Source organism: Phocoena sinus, chromosome 20 (assembly GCF_008692025.1).
Source record: "Phocoena sinus isolate mPhoSin1 chromosome 20, mPhoSin1.pri, whole genome shotgun sequence".
NCBI lineage: Eukaryota > Metazoa > Chordata > Mammalia > Artiodactyla > Phocoenidae > Phocoena > Phocoena sinus.
In genome coordinates, this window is record NC_045782.1 from 40,099,813 (window position 1) to 40,118,458 (window position 18,646).

Genomic DNA, 18,646 nt, shown 5'->3' on the forward strand with positions numbered 1-18,646 from the left:
AAACGGCTAGGTTATGGGTGTTTGCGAAGCGTGACTAGTGCGAGGAAAGAGAAGAGTGTTTTCTCCGGGACCTTGTCCCTAATTTTCTACGGGGCGGCGTGAAAAGGTTGAGAGTGGGGTTTCTACTTGGGAAGAAGAGCCCACCGCGCGGAAGTTGCGGGACCTATGTCTCGTGTGAGTCTCGTGCGGTTTGAATGGAAGTCCACCACGCGCGAGGAAGAAGGAAGAGTGGTCTCCGTCCGGGTTTCAATACCTACCTCCTAATGTCCCCCTGAGAATTAAGTAAGACGGAGCGTGTCAAGTACTCAGCCGAGGGACGGGCGTACAGTCAGTGCTCTGTGGCTCGTAGCGGTTAGTTTGGCCCGGGAAGCTAGTTTAATCTGCCTCAGGAAACGTACAAAGTAATACATCATCTCTGACCACCAAAACTCCCATTGTCTTCCAGTGTGTGTGACTTAAGAAGTCAGTGCTTCTGAATCTAAGGCGCACGGGGGGGTCCGCTGTGGACCTTACAAAGAATGCAGGTTCTGGTTCAGTAGGGGTCACGGACTGAGTTGTGCCCCCAAAGTTCGTATCTGTAAGCTCTATTGGGAGGGGAGGCCTCTGGGGCCGGTGAGGTTAGCAAGAAGTGATGGGGGGGTGGGGTCCTCTTGTTGGGATTAGCTCCCCAAGGCGAGGAGGCACGGGAGAGCGTATTCTTCTCCTCTCTCTAACACGTGAGGAGAGGGAGGAGAGTCCGCCACGTGCAAGCCAAGCCAAGAATATCCCCAGAACCCCTGCCAGGCTCGCACCCTGATCGGGGACTTCCAGTCTCCAGAACTGTGACAAAATACATTTAAGTTCTTTAAGCCACCGGCCTGTGACATTTTATTTTGGCAGCCCTGGCAGCCCTCTCAAACTAAGACCGGAGGTGTGACTTGGTGCCTGCCTCCCGCATTTCTCACCGGCTCCGGGGCGATGCGGATGTTGCTGTTCACAGACTCGCACTTTGAGCAGCAAGGGCCTAGGACAGATTACTAGAAAGTGACCCTAAACGCTGTGTGTTTTCCCTGACGATGAGTACTTTCAGTGTTCTCCTGTACACCTACAACAGCGATCTGTTATGGTAACTCCGAACCCCTAACAGCTCTGGCCTGTCAGAGGCACTCAGCAAGTCATTGCCAGAGAGGAGAATGGATGAGCCAAGGGCTGTGCCTGACAGTTGGCTGCCGGGCCTCGGGGGAAGACCTCTGGCCTTGGAAGACCTTTGGAAGCCCCGGGGGTGAGTCAGGCAGCCTCTCTCCCCTCTGAGGTTTGGGGGTGATAACACTTCCTCAGGGTCCTGTAAAGGTAAAATGGGATGGTGACCAGGAATGTGCCATAAGCAGTGCCTGGCTCACACACAGAGGCACTAACAAACTCGTCGGTGAGTAGATCTGAACCCCACGAAAGGTTTCTTGGCCTCTGGACTGGAACTCCTTGATGCAACGCTCATGTTGGCCTCCTGACCTGGAAGCTGGCCAGACTGTCCCGGTCAGGGCAGCCAGCGGGCCCGGGCGGGAGGATAAGAATGGGGGGTGGGGGTGGCGGGGCCGTGTTTGATTCCTGGTCGGGGTTACCGGGAGCTGCGGCGCGGCCACAAAAATAGAACAAAAAAACAAAAACAGGTATCTGAAATACCACTTCAACACGTAATTAATACGGAGATATTTGACAGTTTTTAATACTAAGCCTTTGCAATCCCGTGTGTATTTCACACTTAACAGCACATATGGATTAGGAGGAACCACCTTCCTAGCGCTCCCTAGCTGCGAGTGGCTGGTGGCTGTGACGGCGCAGGTCAACAGAATGGGGATGAGAGTGGAGGGAAACGAGTGAGGCGCTTGCCTTGGCCAAAAAATTTCAGGGAGCACCAAAAACCCAGTAATCACAATAAATCTCTCGATTATCTTAGAATCCAGGTAAGATGCATTGTATCAAAATATTACTTCTCTTGATTGCTGAAGAGCGTTTCGGGGCGGCACTCCCTTAAATGTTTCGCCCGCCCGCCCCGAAGACTAGTTTCTCACTGGCCTCGCCTAGTCCTGGCCCCGGATAATAATACTAATACCCACCCCGTGGAGTTACGGGGAGAATCAAATGAGTTAATACACACGGAGCGCTCGGCAGAGGGGCGGGCACTGGGACGGGCTCAGGCAGCACCCGCCATCAGGCTTTCCCTGCGGCAGAGTGAAACGACCCCATTGGGTTTCAGTCCTGCATCAGTGATACCTTCTAGCTCTTCTGAGATCCAGTGAAAGAAATAGAAACTCCCCAACTAAAGTGAAGCTCTGTTAGGAAGGGGGATGGAAAAGGTTTACGCTGCCTGGGCAGCCTGCGGCCTTTGCCACAGAGGAGGGTTGCCGCTGCGAAACTTTATCCCCACTTTGCCAGAGGCCTTTAATTTATTTACGGGCCTTGATGCCCAGAGCGTCCCTGGCAGTCACTCTCCTCTCTGGTGTCCTGCCACCCCAGGCCAGATCTTCCCCTCTTCACCCCTGGATCGGGCCAGGACCCTCCTAAGTGCTTCTCCGATTCAGTCTGTCTTGCACACCTTTTGTTCACTCAACAAACGTTTACTGTGCACCTCCTACAGGCCGGGCACTGGGCTAGTGCTGGGATACAGAGGTTAAGTGCTTGCTGATGAGGGTCGCCGCCCTCAAGGGTCTCAGATTTCAGTGGCGGAGATACAGGACTGCCCCCAACGAGTGGTGAATGGTGGACTCGAAGTCTGGGGTGGGATGAAATACAAAGGAGGGCCGCAATCATCCTGGGGTGGGGTGCGGTGCGGTGCGGTGCGGTGCGGAAGAGCCCATGAGGAAGGCTTGCTGAAGCCGAAGCGGAGCCCAGAGGCTCTGCGTAAGAATTAGACAGGTGAGGAGGAGGTGGAGGGAAAGGAGGTTTCAGGCAGAGGAAGCTTTCTGTAGGAAGCCCGGGATCTGGGTTCATTGGTAGAATCTAGCACCGACCGACGCAGGCGCTTGAGTTGGAGAGAATCCCTCCAGCTGCTCAGCCCGGCCCTCTGCATCCACACACCTCCTCCCTTCCCCACTGTGGGCCATCCGCCTTCCGCCTGGCAGGGAGATTACCCCACCGGCCCTGGGAAGCCCCCACTCTAGACCTTCCGCTCCCCGGACTCAGAATGAGCGCCCCATCCGACCCTACGAAGCGGAGGCCTATTTAACACATTGCAGTCTGGACGTTTCCAGCGAAAGTGTCTTGCGACCTCGTCTTCAGGAAAACTCTCAGCCAACGGCTCCTCCCACAGGCCCCTCTAGCCGCCCACCCCGAATCCCCTACGGTTCGGTCTTTTGTCTCCGCTTGCGTTGATGCCAAAGAGGAGCTCCCCCGCAGCAGCCCAGAGGATAAGGTCAGCCCGCCGGAGCCACGCCCCCTTGGGCGGGCGGGGGCGGGGCATGCAAATTTTAAAATGGCGCTCCAGCCCGAGAACGACGAAGCCACAACAGATCCAGAATTCCTCTTCTACAATGTAGGGAATAAAAACTCTGCACGAGAGTGTGGTGTGGTGCCACTCACAGTACTGTCACCGAAGCAAAGGAAGTGAGACCTCGAGTGAGCAGTGACAGGGGTCACACTGAGTCCAATGTGGATGAGAGGAGGACGGTGACAGGGATGGCAGGCCGCTGGGTATCGCTTCTCGGCCTTTTGGCTAAGATCAAGTGTAGTATCTGTTCTTATCAGTTTAATATCTGATACGTTCTCTACCCGAGAACATCGTATTAAACGGATTTTTGGAGCCAGGAGTCGGGGTGGGAGCTTGCTCCGCCCGCTCCACGCATCGACCTGGTATTGCAGTGTTTCCAGGACTGGTGCACCCCTCCCGGGGAAAATAATTGAGGTTTCAAAAGTAAGAGCCGTGTGTCGCTGTGCGTTCTTCTGAGCGAAGTTTTTCTGAGCCGGAGCCTTTTGTCTCTCGACGGATAGTGTTTTTAAAATCTTCTGTGTCTGTTTCTCTTGTAGATCTGTTTGTAGAGGTAGGTTGTATGTGCAGGAACAGGAGCAAGTTCAGTCGGGTAGAGGAAAGAACCGCTGTGACTGAGAGAGCTCTCTCACAGTTTCCCATTCTTCAGCGTTGGGAGGGGTTTTCCTACTGGTTGGCGGAAGGACCCACGACCACAAGGTGACTGCCCTGTGTGCTTTGGCTGTTTTCGCATTCACCTTGCCGTGTCTCTTCTTCTGTTAGGTAACAGAACGTCCCTTTCTCCATTTTTCTCTCATTTTCCCCCAATTTTAAACCGTGTTCTTGCGCTAAGAATTTCTTCTCTTTTCTGCCTTCTCTCGAAGTGCAGCTGTGTGCTTTTGCTCAAACTTCGCGTCCTCTGGAGGACATAGCTTCTGCCCCACAGTCTTCTCAGGGGGCCTCTCTCCCACATTCCTCCGTCTGGGGAAACTAGGAAAGGAGCGGAGAGGGTATCCAAGCTTCGTCTTGCTGCTCCCAGACCGTTTCCACGTCACCCTCAAAGCAGAAAGAAAACAGTAGCTTAAGTCTTCTGTTCTTCCGTCCCTACTTCCCCCGACTTCTTTTGGTGTCTCCAGCATTACTTCTGTCCTAGTGTTTCCTGATGTCGATATCCACGGGCAGGGCTTCCCTGGTGGCGCAGTGGTTGAGAGTCCGCCTGCCGATGCAGGGGACACGGGTTCGTGCCCCGGTCCGGGCAGATCCCACATGCCGTGAAGCGGCTGGGCCCGTGAGCCATGGCCGCTGAGGAGCTCCTGGGCCACAACAGTGAGAGGCCCTCGTACCGCAAAAAAAAAAAAAAAAAATCCACAGGCAGAAAAGGACCGAGCGCGAGGGCAGCTCCCGCTGAGAGCCACGAGGATCCACCCGGAATGGAGGTTTAAATGATGGGCTTTCCGGGCTTCTCTGGTGGCTCAGTGGTTAACAATCCGCCTGCCAGTGCAGGGGACACGGGTTCGAGCCCTGGTCCAGGAAGATCCCACAGGCCGCGGAGCAACTAAGCCCGTGTGCCACAACTACTGAGCCTGCGTGCTGCAGCTACTGCAGCCCGCACGCCTAGAGCCCGCAACAAGAGAAGCCACCGCAATGAGAAGCCCGCGCACCGCAACGAACAGTAACCCCCGCTCGCCGCAACGAGAGCAAGGCCCCGAGCAGCAACGACGATCCAACGCAGCCAAAAATAAATAAATTTATATTAAAAAAAAAAAAAAAAAAAGCGATGGGCCTTTTACACTTAGGTGTGTGTGTTGGTTGTACTGTATACAGCTGACTGACTGATGACTGACTGACAAGGAGAGGTCAGTGCCACTGAAGGAGTTTTATTACTTACAGTTCCCAAGAGAAGAGGGCACGCCACACCCTGCAGCGAGCCACATAGGGACTCGGCCTGGCCTGCTCGGTTGGGAGGCAGGAGAGGAGAGTATATGGCCTTTATCGTCCTGGGGAGGGGAGGGGGAGGGGAGGGGAGGGGAGGGGAGGGTGGGAAGAATGGGCAGAGGCATCAAGGTAGGCCAGTTTGAGCAAGGTTCGGATTGGACCATTAGAATAGCATTCGGTGAGCTTTGGGCTACAGGGCTGTTCTCTAGTTGTGAGGTACCGGGCCCTGGGGTGAGAGAGGGCAGGGGAAATACTAGCTGGAGTGTGAGAGTAACTAGAGGAGGCAGTTGCAGATACGGGTGTTGGAAGATTGCTTTGCACGTGAACAGCAGGCCCCCAAGGCAAGTGGGTTGCACTTCTAGGAATTAGTTAGTCCTGCGAGGGGCAGTCTCTTCCAGGCCAGCAGGCCCTCAAGATGTCAAAGCATCGTAAATTATAGAAAAATTTAAAACATGATTAATCCAGTGGATGATCATTTTATTTGAACTTTCCAGTCTCGGGATTACCTAGGGGTAGAGGGTGGAAAGGCAAAGAGGGCGCTAGGAGAAGCATTCGACATACACCTCTCCTACCAAGGCATATCCCCCCCCCCCCCCCCCCCCCCGCAGCACGAGATCAGATTCCAATGAACAGTATGCATTGGGGTTTATTCATTCAAGAAATATGGATTGAGGGACTTCCCTGGTGGCGCCGTGGTTAAGAATCCGCCTGCCAATGCAGGGGACACGGGTTCGAGCCCTGGTCCGGGAAGATCCCACATGCCGCGGAGCAACTAAGCCCGAGTGCCACAACTACTGAAGCCCGCGCGCCTACACAACAAGAGGAGCCACCGCAATGAGAAGTCCGCGCGCGGCAACGAAGAGTAGCCCCCGCTCGCCGCAACTAGAGAAAGCCCGCACGCAGCAACGAAGACCGAATACAGCCAACAATAAATAGATAGATAGATGGATATTTAAAAAGAAGAAGAAGAAGAAGAAGAAGAAGAAGAAGAAGACCTAGAGGAAGATTTAGGAAATTATTTTATAAATCCTTTCGACTCAAAATCTGAATGATTTTTAAATTGATAAATATGATGATATAAAAAGAACTTTCCATGAAACCTTTAAGCAATGGAATCATCACCTTAAGTAAAGCCAAAGCCAGATATCCAACAGGAGAAAATGTTCACCGCTTCCATTACAGACAAAGCGCCAGTCCCCTGAATGTGTAAATTGCAGATCCACGACCTTAGGATAAAGCCCAACCGAGAATCCAGGAGGAAAAGGGCCGAAGACCCCCAACAAGGAGTTAGTTCACAGAGAGAAAATAAAGGCGTCTCTGCAACAGGAGAGGACGCTCAACCTTATTTACCCAAGATTAGAAAACTGCAAATCCAAACTACGCCGAGGTACTATTTTCACCTATGAGATCGACCCCTCCCCCTTTCCCCACCCCGCACCAAAAAAGCATTCGCAGGTTTGATGCCACGTGGGGTTGTTGGCGAGGCTGGGGCAAGAGGCGGTGCCGGGGAACGCCTGCCCTGCTCTTCCGGTCACCGTCCGTGATCTCCCGAGCTTCAAGGCTCCGTTGCAGTGAAGATGGCTGGGACCGCGACGGCCCTGCACCACCGTGAGGGCACAAGGGCACGCGACCGGCCTCCGCAGAGCGCCGTGCATGGGGGCCGGGCGCGATTCGCAGGCCCTTCAGTCCGTGCACGTCGATTTGAGCAAACTCCGCGGGAGTGAATCACGCTGCGAAAACGGAGATGCTAAGTTATTGATTTGCGACGGGCACTGTTGCATTCCAACGACTGTCACCCAAGGGCATCCCTTCTCAGGACGACCCGCCTCCCCCCCACCCAGGAGACCCGAACCGTCGGGCAGAAGCCGGGCGGGAGAACACCGACGCGAGCAGACCGGCCCCGAGCAAGGAGGGACGAGGGGGTGTGGTGGTGGTGGTGTGGTGGTGGTGGTGGTGGTGGTGGCGGTGGCGGCTGAAGAGCCGCCTTTAATCATGGCGTGTGGCGGGCACTGGCTAAGCGTGGAGGAGGCACTCTTACTCATTGAACGGTTGTTGACTGTGCCGTGCGTGTGGGGGGGAAGGGCGGTGGACAAAAGGCAAGTTCTTGATTGCTGGGGCTCGAACCGTGACAGCTGCTACCGTGTCAGCGCTCCCCTCGCATTCTCCGGCTGCCGCCCCTGTCTCTGGTCTGCGGCGGGACGTGCACCGGCCAGGAGGCCAGGAGGCGGGCTCCGGGTCTGGCCTGGGCTCCGGGTGCGAGGAGCCGGTCCGGAGGGTGGAGGAGGGTAGAGTCCGCCCGCGGCAGCCGCGCGTCCCCGGGCGACAGAAGGCGGAGCATGCAGATTAGAAACGGCTGTTCGGCGCGGGAAAGGACGGGACAATCAAGTACACAGAATTTCTCCTCACAAAGGTAGAGAACAGAAAGTCTGCACAGGAGTCTAGTGCTAGCACTGTGGACGACGCAAAAGGAGGCAGACGAGGCGTGAGGATGAGGGCGCTCACCGTGGCCTGAATAGGGATGAAGGGAAGAGGGCAACGGCCAGAGGCGGAGAGGTGGTATCGCTTCTCGGCCTTTTGGCTAAGATCAAGTGTAGTATCTGTTCTTATCAGTTTAATATCTGATACGTCCTCTATCCGAGGACAATATATTAAATGGATTTTTGGAGCTGGGAGTCGGAATAGGAGCTTGCTCCGTCCGCTCCACGCATCGACCTGGTATTGCAGTATCTCCAGGGACGGTGCACCTCCCCTTACGGGGGCCAAACCAGTGGTTGAAGAACAGAAGACGTCGCTTGCTGGTTTACTGTACTGCGTGCTCTTGTTCGTGCCCGTGCAGTGGCCGCGGGGAGTGGGCTGCGAGCTTTGGGTTCGTGACATCAGCTTCGTTCCTGCAGTTCTGCGGTCCCTTTCCCCCCATCCCACCCCCCGCCCTCTGTGTTTTTCAAGCTTGCGGTGGATTTGTTACGCGGGGCGGGGGCGCGGCGTGGGGGTCGCACGTGCTGTGCTCCAGTCTTTAGTGTTTCGTGCTGGGGGAGAAAAAAGGGCTGCTTCTGTCGCCTGCCCTGCGGCCGCGAGGGGAACACTCCTGGCCCCGGATCTCTCGCTTGGTTTCCCAAGTGGAGGCGTGAAACTACCGTCGCCCCCGCACCGGGGAAGGGAGGGGAGGCTGAGAGAAACGTGAGGGGTGCAGGCCCAGTTGCCCACCCCGCGGAAGGCTCCGCCGCACTGCGCCAGATCGAGGCAAGTACGCGTTCTTCGGCTTTGACCGCAATGGCGGTGTTTTCGAGCCGAGAAATAGGCGCTGTTCGGAGAGGCAGTACTTCTACTAATACCTTCGTGCTGGAAAGACCGCACCCCCTCCCGTGAAATGGGTCATTTAATCCCACCGGCGCAGCCGGGGGCCAGGTACATCCAAAACCGCTCTTAGGGCCACGGAAAACAAAGAAGGTGACTGGAAGCGCGAGAAAAACAGCCCCGAACCCCCCCCCCCCCTTTCCTCTTCCACTGCCTTGTTTTTTCCTTCACCTCTTCGGGGGAAACCGCTCTCGTTAACACCCCAGAGCTGTGCCACTGCGGCGGAGCGAGCGCGCCCTACCGGCTCGCCCAGCAGCGCTAGTAGGCACCGGTCTCGTTCCAACTGCAGCTCCAACGGGGGGCGCCCTGGGGCCTAAATTAGAGCTCTCCTGCTACAGCCGGTGGTCACGGTCCACGTCCTTCCAACCCCCCCCCCCCTCCCCGCGGCGGACCACGTGCAGACGTCTGATCCCCACGCGGGCGCCCCGGTGGGCAAGCTGGGGCTTGCGTCGACAGGCTGGCTCCACGCCTGGGCGTCTCTCACGCAGTTCCTGTCTCCTATCCGCACGGCCGTAGGTCCCTGTACTGTACCCGCGCAAGGGATACAAGAAAAGCGCTCCACTGCTTTCCGTCGAAGCAGGCTGGCCGCCTGAGGCAGGTCTACTGGTTGGTACACCCGCAGTGCTTTTTCCTTCCCCCGGCCCACGGCGAGCCTGGGCCCTGGGCCGGTGGCAACAGCGCACGCACGACGCGGGCGCACCGGATCGGGCCTGGTGTCGCGGTAAGCTAGGCCCCCCGCCGGCGGGACGAGACCCCGGGCCGAAAAAGCGGAGGCTGCTGGGTCCACGGGCCCTCGCACCCGTGCGGAGAAAAACGTGGGCTCTCCTCCGGCCCGCGGACTCACCCAGCGCCTCTGCGGACAGGCACGCCCCAGCCTCCCGGGTTACCTAAGCAGCAGCGAAACTGAAGTGAAGCGGGGCGGGACCGCTCGTCCAGACCTCTCCAGCCCCCGCCTCCGGCGCGGTTGGTGGTACAGAGCAAGTCGCCTTAACGTCACACGGTATCAGACGCCCCCCTTCCCCCGCCGTTGCGTTGCGGGGACAGCAACCGTCTGCACGTCACAGCGCACTGTGCAGGCACCAACGAAACGACAGCGGCCAGCGGGCGCTCTTCACAACGGAAAAACCACCCAGAACCTCACGAACGCAGTACCCACGCGGGGCGCTAAACGCACACGTCACAGTAGCGCGAGACGCTACGAAAACAGGAGGCTCGCACTTCTTCCTTTCTACAGCTTAGCTTCTCCCCGGAGGGAGGTGCACCGTTCCTGGAAGTACTGCAATACCAGGTCGATGCGTGGAGTGGACGGAGCAAGCTCCTATTCCAACTCCCTGCTCCAAAAATCCATTTAATATATTGTCCTCGGATAGAGGACGTATCAGATATTAAACTGATAAGAACAGATACTACACTTGATCTTAGCCAAAAGGCCGAGAAGCGATACTGTCGCTCGCCCCTTCGCCAGCACACCCCTCTTCTCCCTTGCCTTTGAGCTCACGGTGAGGAAACTCAGCCTCAAACGAAAGCCCGCCCTCTTCCCTAGACTTCACGGTGTCCTATTGCCACAACTTGTAACACATACCTAGTTTGTCGGATCCTTTAAACTTATTGGGGGCTTTTAGGCTTTCTATTCTCCCATGCCTCCCCCGGACAAACTGCCAAGCAATTTGCATGCCCCGCCCACAAGCGCGCACGTTTCCTGCTCCCCGTGTGCGCCCTCTCGCGGTGGAACCGAAACAAGCGAGTACCCGGAAAGCTCCTTCCGCCTGCTTTGCCGGGAAACGCCCAGAGCGAGAGAGACGCACAGAGTTCTACCAGGTTTTGCTTTCCAGCATTTCTTTTTCTTCTCATTTTTTTCCCCCAAACATACAGCTACCTTGAAAGAGTCTTACAAGTGGACACCCACCCGCCACCTAACGTCGTCTTACTGTTGTACGGACGCATACGCACGTGCGTTGGCTATGTTTAAGTTCTAAGGTCAATTTTTAATAACGTCGTTTCCCACAGTCCTTTATTTTCCCTTCTATCAGTTATTCACAAAAGGACTTAACTATAAGGAAAAACAAGACGAAACAAAGCTAGGTCCTTCTTGTGTCAGGGCCTACTGGGTCCCGGAGAGCAAATGTGCCTGTCTATTTTTCCCTGGATACGGAGAGATAAGGGGAGCCCCGTCAGCCTGGCTGTGTTTTTTGCCACCTACGGTCAGTTCAGTGGCACAGGTGCAGCCCAGAGTAGTTAGGAGGTGGAGGTTGGCCACGTGAGTCTCACAGCGCGGGCACGGGGCGAGGCAGCCGAGGGGGGCGGGAATCTTCGTGCGGGGGAAGTTGTCTGGATCAGGGGTGGGGGTGAAGGGACGCTGAGAGGTGTGCCGACAAAACAGTGAATCAATAGTCAATCTAAGAAGGAAACGGGAAATTTTCTTCGAGCCCGCCTGAGGGTTATAACCGGGGAGACGGTCTTTCCGAAAGCTCTGAGGACCGTTGCGGAGAGGTAATGTACTTTCCTCCCCCGCCCCACCCCCGGGCCGCGTGGTTTGCGGGATTGCGGGATTTGGGATCTTAGTTCCCCCACCAGGGATTGAACCCGGGCCCTCCGCAGTGAGAGCGTCGAGTCTTACCCACTGGACCGCCAGGGAAGTCCCATGTGATACTTTCTGTTTTTAATTGAAGTATAGTTGATTTACAATGTTTCAGGTGTACAGCAAATTGATTCAGATATATTTATTTGCTTTTTATTATATATTCTTCAGATATATAATATATATTCCTTTTCAGATATACATACACGCTGTATATATTATATAGTATCATATAGTCTTTTCAGATTCTTTTCCATTATAGGTTACTACGAGACATTGAATATAGTTCCCTGTGTTATACGGGAGGTCCTTGTTGTTTCACTCTTTTATGTATAGTAGTGTGTATCTCTTAATACCAAATTCCAAATTTATCCCTCTCCTCCTCACCTTCCCCTTTGGTAACCATAAGTATATGTGATTTTAGGGAAGGGGTAAGTGCAGTCAAGCACACATCTTGGTAAAAGGCTACAGCTACTCAGAAGGAACAGATACCTTAGGTAAGGGTTTTAGTGCTTTTCTAAGTCCGGGAAGCATGCAAGATACTGGGTGCATAAAATTTTCTCTTGCAAATGTCTAACTCTCTGAGGTCTGGTTCTGTCAGTTTCCTCCTCATCCTGATCTCCACCCTGAATCCCTTTCGGGGTGGGTGGGAGGTAGGTCAGCAACTACAGAGACTAATGACTTGATCCTTGTAGAACTGGATGGTGGGTAATTCTTTATTTTACAGTCCCTTCCCTTTCAGTCTTAATTTCCACCAAGGCCAAGGCGGCATTTCGTAACCAAGCTGTGCCACTCGCTAAGAATGCTCATTCCCAGGTCAGGTGAGGATTTCGTTGATAGGCCACTCAATGTGCTATTAGTGGACTAGGCCCTGTTAACAATAACCAAAAGCCTCTGGACTGCCTGTCTTACTAGTCCGTTATGGTCCAGGAAACAGTGCCCTCTTGTTGCTCCTTCCCTCATCTAGAGGTACACTATTGCATTCATTGCTCTTATAGGACTGGGTATTTGATCTATCATTGCAAGTCCCCAAGTCATCGTTATTTCTGATCTCAGAAGGCCGCCAGGGAAGTCCCAAAACAAGAAAAATTTAAACAAAACTTTTTTCCTCTGTTCATTTGTGCCTCCTCCCTCCCCTCACTCACTCGCCTGGTCTAACCCTAAATCTAGTCTTTTCTTAAATTTTTAAATTATTTTATTTTATTTTAGGCTGCATTGGGTCTTTGTTGCTGTGTGGGGGCTTTCTCTAGTTGCAGTGACTTCTTGTGGAGCACGGGCTCTAGGCACGTGGGCTTCAGTAGTTGTGGTACACAGGCTCAGTAGTTGCGGCTGGCAGGCTCTAGAGTGCAGGCTCAGTAGTTGTGGCGCACGGGCTTAGTTGCTCCGCGGCACGTGGGATCTTCCCGGACCAGGGCTCGAACCCATGTCCCCTGCATTGGCAGGTAGATTGTTAACCACCGCGCCACCAGGGAAACCCCCTAGATCTAGTTTTTACCAAGTGCTTTAACCCCTCTGCTCCTAGCATCACACTCTCCAATCACCTTCCTCCTTCCCTCCTCCTCCCTCCCCCCTCTTCCTCCCCCTGTCCCTCCCTCAGCTACCCTTTGGTACCTGCCACCTGATGAAATAAAATTCATATTTTAAGGCAAGAAAAACGTTTTAAAAATATTTATTTATTTTGGCTGCACTGGGTCTTAGTTGCAGCACTCAGGATCTTTGTTGCAGCATGTGGACTTCTTAGTTGCGGCATTCATGTGGGATCTAGTTCCCTGACCAGGAATTGAACCCAGCCCCACTGCATTGGGAGCAGGATCCTTAACCACTGGACCACCAGGGAAGTCCCTGCAGCAATTGTTATCTTTGAGGGAAATGATTAATTGGCATTTTACATAAAGTTCACCGAGGATATGTGCACATACAAGGTGAGTGGTGGGTTATCCTTGTAAGTTCCGTTGGCCCGGGTGAAAGGAGGCCCGGGGGGGTAAGAGAAAACATCGACCAGTATGAGGTAGGAGAGGCATCGGGACATAACGACCTCACCTGTTCTGGGAATCAACAAGAGACTAACTTCCTGCCCAGAAAACAATGGGGCTGACGGGAAAGGAAAATGGGCTTACGCCCCACAACAGACCAACCAACACCTGGCCCTGCTGTATCCTCACCAAATAAGGAATTACCCCGTATAGCAAACCACCCTCCCCTTGCAAGCCGCCTTCTGCTTTTACCCCAATAAAAATCCCCCTCATCCAGTACTGGACGCGACTTCTCTGGCCCCTTTCTCTCGGATCCATGAACCTCGCCCGGGAGCGCTCCCTAATTAAGCTCCCTTGAAGCTTTTCTCTGTTTCGCGGTGCCGTTTGTTAAGATCCGACCTTACAATCCTGACCCCTGACATGATAGAGGAAGGAATGTTATCTTCTAAGGAGTTATCTGGCTAGTGCCAGAAGGACAAAAAAAAAAAAATGGATCTTTATGGTCCAGGAAGTATTTCTGCTCTTGGGGAGGTCTGTTTATGCATAACATAGATGCACAATGCACACTAGAGGGGAGGGAGGAGGCACAAATGAACAGAGGAAAAAAGTTTTGTTTAAATTTTTCTTGTTTTGGGACTTCCCTGGCGGCCTTCTGAGATCAGAAATAACGATGACTTGGGGACTTGCAATGATAGATCAAATACCCAGTCCTATAAGAGCAATGAATGCAATAGTGTACCTCTAGATGAGGGAAGGAGCAACAAGAGGGCACTGTTTCCTGGACCATAACGGACTAGTAAGACAGGCAGTCCAGAGGCTTTTGGTTATTGTTAACAGGGCCTAGTCCACTAATAGCACATTGAGTGGCCTATCAACGAAATCCTCACCTGACCTGGGAATGAGCATTCTTAGCGAGTGGCACAGCTTGGTTACGAAATGCCGCCTTGGCCTTGGTGGAAATTAAGACTGAAAGGGAAGGGACTGTAAAATAAAGAATTACCCACCATCCAGTTCTACAAGGATCAAGTCATTAGTCTCTGTAGTTGCTGACCTACCTCCCACCCACCCCGAAAGGGATTCAGGGTGGAGATCAGGATGAGGAGGAAACTGACAGAACCAGACCTCAGAGAGTTAGACATTTGCAAGAGAAAATTTTATGCACCCAGTATCTTGCATGCTTCCCGGACTTAGAAAAGCACTAAAACCCTTACCTAAGGTATCTGTTCCTTCTGAGTAGCTGTAGCCTTTTACCAAGATGTGTGCTTGACTGCACTTACCCCTTCCCTAAAATCACATATACTTATGGTTACCAAAGGGGAAGGTGAGGAGGAGAGGGATAAATTTGGAATTTGGTATTAAGAGATACACACTACTATACATAAAAGAGTGAAACAACAAGGACCTCCCGTATAACACAGGGAACTATATTCAATGTCTCGTAGTAACCTATAATGGAAAAGAATCTGAAAAGACTATATGATACTATATAATATATACAGCGTGTATGTATATCTGAAAAGGAATATATATTATATATCTGAAGAATATATAATAAAAAGCAAATAAATATATCTGAATCAATTTGCTGTACACCTGAAACATTGTAAATCAACTATACTTCAATTAAAAACAGAAAGTATCACATGGGACTTCCCTGGCGGTCCAGTGGGTAAGACTCGACGCTCTCACTGCGGAGGGCCCGGGTTCAATCCCTGGTGGGGGAACTAAGATCCCAAATCCCGCAATCCCGCAAGCCACGCGGCCCGGGGGTGGGGCGGGGGAGGAAAGTACATTACCTCTCCGCAACGGTCCTCAGAGCTTTCGGAAAGACCGTCTCCCCGGTTATAACCCTCAGGCGGGCTCGAAGAAAATTTCCCGTTTCCTTCTTAGATTGACTATTGATTCACTGTTTTGTCGGCACACCTCTCAGCGTCCCTTCACCCCCACCCCTGATCCAGACAACTTCCCCCGCACGAAGATTCCCGCCCCCCTCGGCTGCCTCGCCCCGTGCCCGCGCTGTGAGACTCACGTGGCCAACCTCCACCTCCTAACTACTCTGGGCTGCACCTGTGCCACTGAACTGACCGTAGGTGGCAAAAAACACAGCCAGGCTGACGGGGCTCCCCTTATCTCTCCGTATCCAGGGAAAAATAGACAGGCACATTTGCTCTCCGGGACCCAGTAGGCCCTGACACAAGAAGGACCTAGCTTTGTTTCGTCTTGTTTTTCCTTATAGTTAAGTCCTTTTGTGAATAACTGATAGAAGGGAAAATAAAGGACTGTGGGAAACGACGTTATTAAAAATTGACCTTAGAACTTAAACATAGCCAACGCACGTGCGTATGCGTCCGTACAACAGTAAGACGACGTTAGGTGGCGGGTGGGTGTCCACTTGTAAGACTCTTTCAAGGTAGCTGTATGTTTGGGGGAAAAAAATGAGAAGAAAAAGAAATGCTGGAAAGCAAAACCTGGTAGAACTCTGTGCGTCTCTCTCGCTCTGGGCGTTTCCCGGCAAAGCAGGCGGAAGGAGCTTTCCGGGTACTCGCTTGTTTCGGTTCCACCGCGAGAGGGCGCACACGGGGAGCAGGAAACGTGCGCGCTTGTGGGCGGGGCATGCAAATTGCTTGGCAGTTTGTCCGGGGGAGGCATGGGAGAATAGAAAGCCTAAAAGCCCCCAATAAGTTTAAAGGATCCGACAAACTAGGTATGTGTTACAAGTTGTGGCAATAGGACACCGTGAAGTCTAGGGAAGAGGGCGGGCTTTCGTTTGAGGCTGAGTTTCCTCACCGTGAGCTCAAAGGCAAGGGAGAAGAGGGGTGTGCTGGCGAAGGGGCGAGCGACAGTATCGCTTCTCGGCCTTTTGGCTAAGATCAAGTGTAGTATCTGTTCTTATCAGTTTAATATCTGATACGTCCTCTATCCGAGGACAATATATTAAATGGATTTTTGGAGCAGGGGGTTGGAATAGGAGCTTGCTCCGTCCACTCCACGCATCGACCTGGTATTGCAGTACTTCCAGGAACGGTGCACCTCCCTCCGGGGAGAAGCTAAGCTGTAGAAAGGAAGAAGTGCGAGCCTCCTGTTTTCGTAGCGTCTCGCGCTACTGTGACGTGTGCGTTTAGCGCCCCGGGTGGGTACTGCGTTCATGAGGTTCTGGGTGGTTTTTCCGTTGTGAAGAGCGCCCGCTGGCCGCTGTCGTTTCGTTGGTGCCTGCACAGTGCGCTGTGACGTGCAGACGGTTGCTGTCCCCGCAACGCAACGGCGGGGGAAGGGGGGCGTCTGATACCGTGTGACGTTAAGGCGACTTGCTCTGTACCACCAACCGCGCCGGAGGCGGGGGCTGGAGAGGTCTGGACGAGCGGTCCCGCCCCGCTTCACTTCAGTTTCGCTGCTGCTTAGGTAACCCGGGAGGCTGGGGCGTGCCTGTCCGCAGAGGCGCTGGGTGAGTCCGCGGGCCGGAGGAGAGCCCACGTTTTTCTCCGCACGGGTGCGAGGGCCCGTGGACCCAGCAGCCTCCGCTTTTTCGGCCCGGGGTCTCGTCCCGCCGGCGGGGGGCCTAGCTTACCGCGACACCAGGCCCGATCCGGTGCGCCCGCGTCGTGCGTGCGCTGTTGCCACCGGCCCAGGGCCCAGGCTCGCCGTGGGCCGGGGGAAGGAAAAAGCACTGCGGGTGTACCAACCAGTAGACCTGCCTCAGGCGGCCAGCCTGCTTCGACGGAAAGCAGTGGAGCGCTTTTCTTGTATCCCTTGCGCGGGTACAGTACAGGGACCTACGGCCGTGCGGATAGGAGACAGGAACTGCGTGAGAGACGCCCAGGCGTGGAGCCAGCCTGTCGACGCAAGCCCCAGCTTGCCCACCGGGGCGCCCGCGTGGGGATCAGACGTCTGCACGTGGTCCGCCGCGGGGAGGGGGGGGGGGGGGTGGAAGGACGTGGACCGTGACCACCGGCTGTAGCAGGAGAGCTCTAATTTAGGCCCCAGGGCGCCCCCCGTTGGAGCTGCAGTTGGAACGAGACCGGTGCCTACTAGCGCTGCTGGGCGAGCCGGTAGGGCGCGCTCGCTCCGCCGCAGTGGCACAGCTCTGGGGTGTTAACGAGAGCGGTTTCCCCCGAAGAGGTGAAGGAAAAAACAAGGCAGTGGAAGAGGAAAGGGGGGGGGGGGGGTTCGGGGCTGTTTTTCTCGCGCTTCCAGTCACCTTCTTTGTTTTCCGTGGCCCTAAGAGCGGTTTTGGATGTACCTGGCCCCCGGCTGCGCCGGTGGGATTAAATGACCCATTTCACGGGAGGGGGTGCGGTCTTTCCAGCACGAAGGTATTAGTAGAAGTACTGCCTCTCCGAACAGCGCCTATTTCTCGGCTCGAAAACACCGCCATTGCGGTCAAAGCCGAAGAACGCGTACTTGCCTCGATCTGGCGCAGTGCGGCGGAGCCTTCCGCGGGGTGGGCAACTGGGCCTGCACCCCTCACGTTTCTCTCAGCCTCCCCTCCCTTCCCCGGTGCGGGGGCGACGGTAGTTTCACGCCTCCACTTGGGAAACCAAGCGAGAGATCCGGGGCCAGGAGTGTTCCCCTCGCGGCCGCAGGGCAGGCGACAGAAGCAGCCCTTTTTTCTCCCCCAGCACGAAACACTAAAGACTGGAGCACAGCACGTGCGACCCCCACGCCGCGCCCCCGCCCCGCGTAACAAATCCACCGCAAGCTTGAAAAACACAGAGGGCGGGGGGTGGGATGGGGGGAAAGGGACCGCAGAACTGCAGGAACGAAGCTGATGTCACGAACCCAAAGCTCGCAGCCCACTCCCCGCGGCCACTGCACGGGCACGAACAAGAGCACGCAGTACAGTAAACCAGCAAGCGACGTCTTCTGTTCTTCAACCACTGGTTTGGCCCCCGTAAGGGGAGGTGCACCGTCCCTGGAGATACTGCAATACCAGGTCGATGCGTGGAGCGGACGGAGCAAGCTCCTATTCCGACTCCCAGCTCCAAAAATCCATTTAATATATTGTCCTCGGATAGAGGACGTATCAGATATTAAACTGATAAGAACAGATACTACACTTGATCTTAGCCAAAAGGCCGAGAAGCGATACCACCTCTCCGCCTCTGGCCGTTGCCCTCTTCCCTTCATCCCTATTCAGGCCACGGTGAGCGCCCTCATCCTCACGCCTCGTCTGCCTCCTTTTGCGTCGTCCACAGTGCTAGCACTAGACTCCTGTGCAGACTTTCTGTTCTCTACCTTTGTGAGGAGAAATTCTGTGTACTTGATTGTCCCGTCCTTTCCCGCGCCGAACAGCCGTTTCTAATCTGCATGCTCCGCCTTCTGTCGCCCGGGGACGCGCGGCTGCCGCGGGCGGACTCTACCCTCCTCCAC

At 54.5% G+C, this 18,646-nt stretch overlaps 5 non-coding genes across 5 annotated transcripts; 3 read left to right on the forward strand and 2 right to left on the reverse strand.

Annotated features, from left to right (window-relative positions):
• The first annotated feature begins 3,668 nt into the window (after window positions 1-3,668).
• LOC116746523 lies at window positions 3,669-3,859 on the forward strand. Its single transcript, XR_004347778.1, has one exon. It is a non-coding gene; the product is annotated as a U2 spliceosomal RNA (small nuclear RNA).
• Window positions 3,860-7,932: 4,073 nt separating this feature from the next.
• On the forward strand, window positions 7,933-8,123 carry LOC116746521. The gene has a single exon (XR_004347776.1). It is a non-coding gene; the product is annotated as a U2 spliceosomal RNA (small nuclear RNA).
• A 1,856-nt stretch (window positions 8,124-9,979) lies between these two features.
• Window positions 9,980-10,170, reverse strand: LOC116746517. The gene has a single exon (XR_004347772.1). It is a non-coding gene; the product is annotated as a U2 spliceosomal RNA (small nuclear RNA).
• Window positions 10,171-16,123: 5,953 nt separating this feature from the next.
• LOC116746520 lies at window positions 16,124-16,314 on the forward strand. Its single transcript, XR_004347775.1, has one exon. It is a non-coding gene; the product is annotated as a U2 spliceosomal RNA (small nuclear RNA).
• A 1,858-nt stretch (window positions 16,315-18,172) lies between these two features.
• On the reverse strand, window positions 18,173-18,363 carry LOC116746522. Its single transcript, XR_004347777.1, has one exon. It is a non-coding gene; the product is annotated as a U2 spliceosomal RNA (small nuclear RNA).
• Window positions 18,364-18,646: the final 283 nt, after the last annotated feature.